The following is a 10,226-nucleotide window of genomic DNA, read 5'->3' as shown; positions in this document are numbered from 1 at the left end:
AGACGGTTAAAGATGACCACAAGGTCTTTTATGTCCATATTAACAACAGTGATTAATAATGTCTACATGGTCCTTCAAGAACGTCTTAGTAATAACTGCTGGTACTTTTTTTCTGAATATTTACGATTTAATTTCTCGTGCTTCATTTTTCCCAATTTTTATTTTTCGTGCTACGTTTTTTGCGATTTTTATTTCACATTTTCCGTGTTCAGTACCACCCTCAATTAACGTAGCGATTGGTTTTAATTCTAAATATACATGATACCGGTTCTGGAAACTATGTTATCTCTGTCCATTCCGATTGGTCCTTAAAACCGGAAGTTCCCACGGCAATACTATAGAACATGGCGCAAAAAACAAATAGAAATACACAACTGTCGAGGGAAAAGGGGAGGTATGGGCTTATCAAGAATAACCCTTAGTGGAAACGTATCTTGGTTACATTAAAGACCCTTAACATGATTGAATAAAACAGGTGAGCAAAAGGGACAAGTGATATACGGGTCAAACTAAAGCTGGGATCCTGTCAAAGTACCCCTCTGGTCAAACAGTGAGAACGAACCCTGTCCTATGATCTATCAATATTTCCCATAAACAATAATATAATACATACAATACAATACGGCCGCGATACCTGAAATATAAAGTGTTCATAATGCATAGTCCGTTCATAAATATAACAGTGCAGCTCAGAGTTCTGGAACACGAAAATGAAAGTGAAAGTAGAAATGAATTCTCTGATCAACACAAGAAAAGAATGAACATGATACATAAAAACCTACCAATCTTAAATCCTACCCTTAGGCATAACAGTATGTCCAATATCAGTCTGTGCTGTTCTATTTCGATATTTTTTGCATATGTACTTAAAAAGAAGGTGTGGTATAAATATGATTGCCAATGACACAACTATCCACAAGAGACCAACATGACACAGACATTAACAACTATAGGTCACCGTACGACCTTTAACAATGAACATAGTCAGCTATAAAAGGCCCCGATATGGAAATGTAAAACAAATTAAAACGAGAAAACTAACGACCTTATTTGTATAAAAATATGAACGAAAAAACAAATATTTAACACATAAACAACCACTGAATTACAGGCTCCTGACTTGGAACAGGCACATACATAAATAATGTGGCGGGGTTAAACATGTTAGTGGGATCCCATCCCTTCCTTTAACATTGCACTTATAGGTGACATCTAAGGAACTCGCCAGAGGGTTTCCTCAGGCTAAATATATGTCATCATTTATCACAGAGTAAGCCTGGATCTGGCCACACTTTACTGAAACTTACTACAACTCAGCCCAATAAAGTCCTATGAAGCAGTAAGTGTGGGTACGTGGCCACACTACACTGCGTTATACAGATAAAAGTTAACTATCTTAAGTAAAACCAGCAAACATGCAGAAGAACGATTTCTGCTGATCATATATATATACTACACATGAAAATAAACTGTAAATATCGAGGAAATATTTTAAATTTTAAATTTCAGGACATTGAATTAGCTCATATTTTTATGCCGATACATATGTATAAACAAAACACTTTTAATATTCCTTTAAATGATGATTGATGTCTACCTGTGTGACTTTTATATTTTAATCTTTCAGATATATGTACTTTTGAACTGGTGGTGGAAAACTCATTGATTGAGGTGCTCCTTTATTGGAGGAAGTTCTGGAATACAAGTTACAAGTTGATCAAAGATCAGGAAGATGTAAAAAAACAGTTTTAATACTTTTTTATGGACAATCGGTGAACATTTTTAGGTAAGATTATGTGATTATCATTGATAAAAACAAACAAATAACATCATTAATGATCGATCGGAGGCTGTTTGTAAGTACAAGGGATAAAAAATCAACCATGTTTGTGGAATGATTTTCTCTGCACACATGCATTTCCGGTAGGCAATGTTTCAATATAAATATTGAATAATAACTAATTTTATTTAAAAAATAATGATTTTGAGGCACATATATGTACAGATGGGTGCACTCCTAACCTGTACAGCAAGTTAACTTGATAACCAGTCATTTGGACTGGTCAAAGTTAACCTGTGACCGAATGTAGGACTGCTCTGACCAGTCCTAGGACCAAAATCTAGTTAACTTGAAAAGCGGACTTGGACCTAGGACTGTTTTTATGTCTGCCAAAAAGTTAACTTGGAAACAGGTCCGCTATAGATATAAGTTAACTTCGAACCCAGTCCTGTCATAAGTTAACATAAGTTAACTTCGGAACCAGTCCTGTCATAAAGTTAACCTAAGTTAACTTGGAAACCGGTCCCTGCCACAAAGTTAACTTCTGCTTGAACAATCCGATCAAAACCAGACCTGTTCCCAAGTTAACTTTTGACTGGTCTGGTCAACACTAAGTTTAACTTGTAACCAGGACCGCTCTTCGTTGATTTAAAAAAAAAATATATTTTTAATATCTTTGTTTCGTAGTAGAAACATCGAAAATAAAGTAATTTGAAAATTAATACTTCCGTTTTATGAACAGGATTAAACACAAATAATTGAAAATAAGTACGCACAGAACGTAACACAAATTTATCTGTGATCTGACAATCTATCTATTATAAAAACGATCTCGGTTACAATGATACAGGCACTGAATATATATATATATTCCGATATCAAATTCAATCATATTATGTATATTTTTGAAAATAAGTATATTTGATGTTAGGTGTATACGTCCTTGTTAGTTATACATCCTTGAACTATGCAGCTACAATCAGCAATAGTTTAATTCATTTAAATAATGACTACAAATTTTTGTTCGCCTAAAATTAAGGGTGCCAGCATGTCTTCTTTTTACTCAAAATACTGATACGTAACAAAATTTCAGTAGTTTTGATACCTCCAGTTGACTTGTACAACAAAATTATTTGACCGCATCCACCAAAACTGACCATATATGCACTTTAATTTGTAAATCTATATACCTGCATAGTAAATCAGCAATATTTTTTATGTCAGGATTCAATGTATAAATACAATCATGACAATGGACAGCAAAATTGCAATATAATAACAAAAATTTTGGTTCGCATAAATTTAGGATACCAGCATGTCCTCATTTTATTCAAAATTTTGATACGTAACAAAATTTCAGTAGTTTTGATACCTCCAGCTGACTTGTACAACAAAATTATTTGACCGCATTACCAAACTGACCATATGTGAACTTTAAATTGTAAATCTATATACCCAGCATAGTAAATCAGCCTTATTTTTAATGTCAGGATTCAATGTATAATACAATCATGACAATGGACAGCAATATTGCAATATAATAACAACAAATTTTTGTTAGCCTAAATTAAGGGTGCCAGCTTGTCCCTCTTTTTTACTTAAAATACTGATACGTAACAAAATTTCAGTAGTTTTGATGCCCTCCAGTTGACTTGTACAACAAAATTATTTGACCGCATCCACCAAAACTGACCATATATGCACTTTAATTTGTAAATCTTTATACCAGCATAGTAAATCAGCCATATTTTTTTATGTCAGGATTCAATGTATAATACAATCATGACAATGGACAGCAATATTGCAATATAATAACAACAAATTTTTGTTCGCATAAATTTAGGATACCAGCATGTCCTCATTTTATTCAAAATATTGAAACGTAACAAAATTTCAGTAGTTTTGATACCTCCAGTTGACTTGTACAACAAAATTATTTGACCGCATCCACCAAAACTGACCATATGTGCACTTTAATTTGTAAATCTATATACCCGCATCGTTAATCAGCCATATTTTTTATGTCAGGATTCAATGTATAATACAATCATGACAATGGACAGCAAAATTGCAATATAATAACAAAAAATTTGGTTCGCATAAATTTAGGATACCAGCATGTCCTCTTTTTACTTAAAATACTGATACGTAACAAAATTTCAGTAGTTTTGATACCTCCAGTTGACTTGTACAACAAAATTATTTGACCGCATCCACCAAAACTGACCATATGTGCATTTTAATTGTAAATCTATATACCCGCATAGTTAATCAGCCCTATTTTTTATGTCAGGATTCAATGTATAATACAATCATGACAATGGACAGCAAAATTGCAATATAATAACAAAAAATTTTGGTTTGCATAAATTTAGGATACCAGCATGTCCTCATTTTTATTCAAAATATTGAAACGTAACAAAATTTCAGTAGTTTTGATACCTCCAGTTGACTTGTACAACAAAATTATTTGACCGCATCCACCAAAACTGACCATATGTGCACTTTAATTTGTAAATCTATATACCCGCATAGTTAATCAGCCATATTTTTTATGTCAGGATTCAATGGTATAATACAATCATGACAATGGACAGCAAAATTGCAATATAATAACAAATATTTTGGTTTGCATAAATTTAGGATACCAGCATGTCCTCATTTTATTTAAAATATTGATACGTAACAAAATTTCAGTAGTTTTGATACCTCCAGCTGACTTGTACAACAAAATTATTTGACCACATTACCAAAACTGACCATATGTGAACTTTAAATTGTAAATCTATATACCAGCATAGAAAATCAGCCTTATTTTTAATGTCAGGATTTAATGTATAATACAATCATGACAATGGACAGCAATATTGCAATATAATAACAACAAATTTGTGTTCGCCTAAATTAAGGGTATAAGCATGTCCTCTTTTTACTCAAAATACTGATACGTAACAAAATTTCAGTAGTTTTGATGCCTCCAGTTGACTTGTACAACAAAATTATTTGACCGCATCCACCAAAACTGACCATATATGCACTTCAATTTGTAAATCTATATACCAGCATAGTAAATCAGCAATATTTTTTATGTCAGGATTCAATGTATAATACAATCCTGACAATGGACAGCAAAATTGCAATATAATAACAAAAAATTTTGGTTCGCATAAATTTAGGATACCAGCATGTCCTCATTTTATTCAAAATTTTGATACGTAACAAAATTTCAGTAGTTTTGATACCTCCAGCTGACTTGTACAACAAAATTATTTGACCGCATTACCAAAACTGACCATATGTGAACTTTAAATTGTAAATCTATATACCAGCATAGTAAATCAGCCTTATTTTTAATGTCAGGATTCAATGTATAATACAATCATGACAATGGACAGCAATATTGCAATATAATAACAACAAATTTTTGTTAGCCTAAATTAAGGGTGCCAGCATGTCCTCTTTTTACTTAAAATACTGATACGTAACAAAATTTCAGTAGTTTTGATGCCTCCAGTTGACTTGTACAACAAAATTATTTGACCGCATCCACCAAAACTGACCATATATGCACTTTAATTTGTAAATCTATATACCAGCATAGTAAATCAGCCATATTTTTTATGTCAGGATTTAATGTATAATACATGTGATCATGACAATGGACAGCAATATTGCAATATAATAACAACAAATTTTTGTTCACATAAATTTAGGATACCAGCATGTCCTCATTTTATTCAAAATATTGAAACGTAACAAAATTTCAGTAGTTTTGATACCTCCAGTTGACTTGTACAACAAAATTATTTGACTGCATCCACCAAAACTGACCATATGTGCACTTTAATTTGTAAATCTTTATACCCGCATCGTTAATCAGCCATATTTTTTATGTCAGGATTCAATGTATAATACAATCATGACAATGGACAGCAAAATTGCAATATAATATAACAAAAAATTTGGTTCGCATAAATTTAGGATACCAGCATGTCCTCTTTTTACTTAAAATACTGATACGTAACAAAATTTCAGTAGTTTTGATACCTCCAGTTGACTTGTACAACAAAATTATTTGACCGCATCCACCAAAACTGACCATATGTGCATTTTAATTTGTAAATCTATATACCCCGCATAGTAAATCAGCCCTATTTTTTTATGTCAGGATTCAATGTATAATACAATTCATGACAATGGGACAGCCAAATTGCAATATAATAACAAAAAATTTTGGTTTGCATAAATTTAGGATACCAGCATGTCCTCATTTTATTCAAAATATTGATACGTAACAAAATTTCAGTAGTTTTGATACCTCCAGCTGACTTGTACAACAAAATTTTTGACCACATTACCAAAACTGACCATATGTGAACTTTAAATTGTAAATCTATATACCAGCATAGAAAATCAGCCTTATTTTTAATGTCAGGATTCAATGTATAATACAATCATGACAATGGACAGCAATATTGCAATATAATAACAACAATTTTTGTTAGCCTAATTAAATTAAGGGTGCCAGCATGTCCTCTTTTTACTTAAAATACTGATACGTAACAAAATTTCAGTAGTTTTGATGCCTCCAGTTGACTTGTACAACAAAATTATTTGACCGCATCCACCAAAACTGACCATATATGCACTTTAATTTGTAAATCTTTTATACCAGCATAGTAAATCAGCCATATTTTTTTATGTCAGGATTCAATGTATAATACAATCATGACAATGGACAGCAATATTGCAATATATAACAACAAATTTTGATTCGCATAAATTTAGGATACCAGCATGTCCTCATTTTATTCAAAATATTGAAACGTAACAAAATTTCAGTAGTTTTTGATACCTCCAGTTGACTTGTACAACAAAATTATTTGACCGCATCCACCAAAACTGACCATATGTGCACTTTAATTTGTAAATCTTATTACCACGCATCGTTAATCAGCCATATTTTTTATGTCAGGATTCAATGTATAATACAATCATGACAATGGACAGCAAAATTGCAATATAATAACAAAAAATTTTGGTTCGCATAAATTTAGGATACCAGCATGTCCTCTTTTACTTAAAATACTGATACGTAACAAAATTTCAGTAGTTTTGATACCTCCAGTTGACTTGTACAACAAAATTATTTGACCGCATCCACCAAAACTGACCATATGTGCATTTTAATTTGTAAATCTATATACCCGCATAGTTAATCAGCCCTATTTTTTATGTCAGGATTCAATGTATAATACAATCATGACAATGGACAGCCAAATTGCAATATAATAACAAAAAAATTTTTGGTTTGCATAAATTTAGGATACCAGCATGTCCTCATTTTATTCAAAATATTGATACGTAACAAAATTTCAGTAGTTTTGATACCTCCAGTTGACTTGTACAACAAAATTATTTGACTGCATCCACCAAAACTGACCATTATGTGCACTTTAATTTGTAAATCTTTATACCCGCATCGTTAATCAGCCATATTTTTTATGTCAGGATTCAATGTATAATACAATCATGACAATGGGACAGCAAAATTGCAATATAATATAACAAAAAATTTTGGTTCGCATAAATTTAGGATACCAGCATGTCCTCTTTTTACTTAAAATACTGATACGTAACAAAATTTCAGTAGTTTTGATACCTCCAGGTTGACCTTGTACAACAAAATTATTTGACCGCATTCACCAAAACTGACCATATGTGCATTTTAATTTGTAAATCTATATACCCGCATAGTAAATCAGCCCTATTTTTTATGTCAGGATTCAATGTATAATACAATCATGACAATGGACAGCCAAATTGCAATATAATAACAAAAATTTTGGTTTGCATAAATTTAGGATACCAGCATGTCCTCATTTTATTCAAAATATTGATACGTAACAAAATTTCAGTAGTTTTGATACCTCCAGCTGACTTGTACAACAAAATTATTTGACCACATTACCAAAACTGACCATATGTGAACTTTAAATTGTAAATCTATATACCAGCATAGAAAATCAGCCTTATTTTTAATGTCAGGATTCAATGTATAATACAATCATGACAATGGACAGCAATATTGCAATATAATAACAACAAATTTTTGTAGCCTAATTAAATTAAGGGTGCCAGCATGTCCTCTTTTTACTTAAAATACTGATACGTAACAAAATTTCAGTAGTTTTGATGCCTCCAGTTGACTTGTACAACAAATTATTTGACCGCATCCACCAAAACTGACCATATATGCACTTTAATTTGTAAATCTATATACCAGCATAGTAAATCAGCCATATTTTTTATGTCAGGATTCAATGTATAATACAATCATGACAATGGACAGCAATATTGCAATATAATAACAACAAATTTTGGTTCGCATAAATTTAGGATACCAGCATGTCCTCATTTTATTCAAAATATTGAAACGTAACAAAATTTCAGTAGTTTTGATACCTCCAGTTGACTTGTACAACAAAATTATTTGACCGCATCCACCAAAACTGACCATATGTGCACTTTAATTTGTAAATCTTTATACCCGCATCGTTAATCAGCCATATTTTTTATGTCAGGATTCAATGTATAATACAATCATGACAATGGACAGCAAAATTGCAATATAATAACAAAAAATTTTGGTTCGCATAAATTTAGGATACCAGCATGTCCTCTTTTTACTTAAAATACTGATACGTAACAAAATTTCAGTAGTTTTGATACCTCCAGTTGACTTGTACAACAAAATTATTTGACCGCATCCACCAAAACCTGACCATATGTGCATTTTAATTTGTAAATCTATATACCCGCATAGTTAATCAGCCCTATTTTTTTATGTCAGGATTCAATGTATAATACAATCATGACAATGGACAGCCAAATTGCAATATAATAACAAAAAATTTTGGTTTGCATAAATTTAGGATACCAGCATGTCCTCATTTTATTCAAAATATTGATACGTAACAAAATTTCAGTAGTTTTGATACCTCCAGCTGACTTGTACAACAAAATTATTTGACCACATTACCAAAACTGACCATATGTGAACTTTAAATTGTAAATCTATATACCAGCATAGAAAATCAGCCTTATTTTTAATGTCAGGATTCAATGTATAATACAATCATGACAATGGACAGCAATATTGCAATATAATAACAACAAATTTTTGTTTCACCTAAATTAAGGGTGCCAGCATGTCCTCTTTTTACTTAAAATACTGATACGTAACAAAATTTCAGAAGTTTTAATGCCTCCAGTTGACTTGTACAACAAAATTATTTGACCGGCATCCACCAAAACTGACCATATATGCACTTTAATTTGTAAATCTATATACCCGCATAGTAAATCAGCCATATTTTGATGTCAGGATTCAATGTATAATACAATCATCACAATGGACAGCAATATTGCAATATAATAACAACAAATTTTGGTTCGCATAAATTTAGGATACCAGCATGTCCTCATTTTATTCAAAATATTGATCTTATCAAAATTTCAGTAGTTTTGATACCTCCAGTTGACTTGTACAACAAAATTATTTGACCACATCCACCAAAACTGACCATTTGTGCACTTTAATTTGTAAATCTATATACCCGCATAGTTAATCAGCCATATTTTTTATGCCAGAATCAATGTATAATACAATCATGACAATGGACAGCAATATTGCAATATAATAACAACAAATTTTTGTTCACATAAATTTATAATACCAGCATGTCCTCATTTTATTCAAAATATTGATACGTAACTAAATTTCAGTAGTTTTGATACCTCCAGCTGACTTGTACAACAAAATTATTTGACCGCATTACCAAAACTGACCATATGTGCACTTTAATTTGTAAATCTATATACACCATGGCATACCCGCATAGTATTAATCAGCCATATTTTTTATGTCAGGAATCATTGTATAATATAATCATGACAATGGACAGCAATATTGCAATTTAATAACAACAAATTTTTGTTCGCATAAATTTAGGATACCAGCGTGTCCTCCTTTTATTCAAAATATTGATACGTAACAAAAATTCAGTAGTTTTAATACCTCATGCTGACTTGGAAAACAAAACTATTTGACCAAAACTGATCATATGTGCACTTTTATTTGCAAATCTATATACCCGAATACCATTGTACCGAGCGCCTTAATGTCTTCTCCTGGCGCTCCTGTTCACATTTTAGTAGGACCGTAAATGTAGACGTAATCAATAATATTAGAAAACCATTAATGCAAAAAATATTCTGAATAAATTGAGAATGTCAGAATTTCATCTCTTTATTTATAATAACAGTCACATCATATATAGGAGTTCATGATGGTGTACGTGTAAAACAAAACTATTATGCCACATCATCAAAGTACCAACGAATCCGTACCAACACTGACATGTCTGAATTCATTTGTACTATT

General features: G+C 31.5%; 1 long non-coding RNA gene across 1 annotated transcript in view; it reads left to right on the top strand.

Annotated features, from left to right (window-relative positions):
* Positions 1–343: 343 nt before the first annotated feature.
* The window catches only part of LOC139508071 (uncharacterized), a 34,244-nt gene continuing 24,361 nt past the window's right edge, over positions 344–10,226 (top strand). The window contains exons 1-2 of the long non-coding RNA XR_011661027.1: positions 344–475; positions 1,628–1,786. This is a non-coding gene — a long non-coding RNA (uncharacterized lncRNA). The remainder of the gene's footprint in view (positions 476–1,627; positions 1,787–10,226) is intronic.

This window comes from Mytilus edulis, unplaced genomic scaffold (assembly GCF_963676685.1).
Source record: "Mytilus edulis unplaced genomic scaffold, xbMytEdul2.2 SCAFFOLD_589, whole genome shotgun sequence".
Taxonomy (NCBI): domain Eukaryota; kingdom Metazoa; phylum Mollusca; class Bivalvia; order Mytilida; family Mytilidae; genus Mytilus; species Mytilus edulis.
Note: the sequence above shows the minus strand (reverse complement) of the source record. Positions and strands in the feature narration are given on the sequence as shown.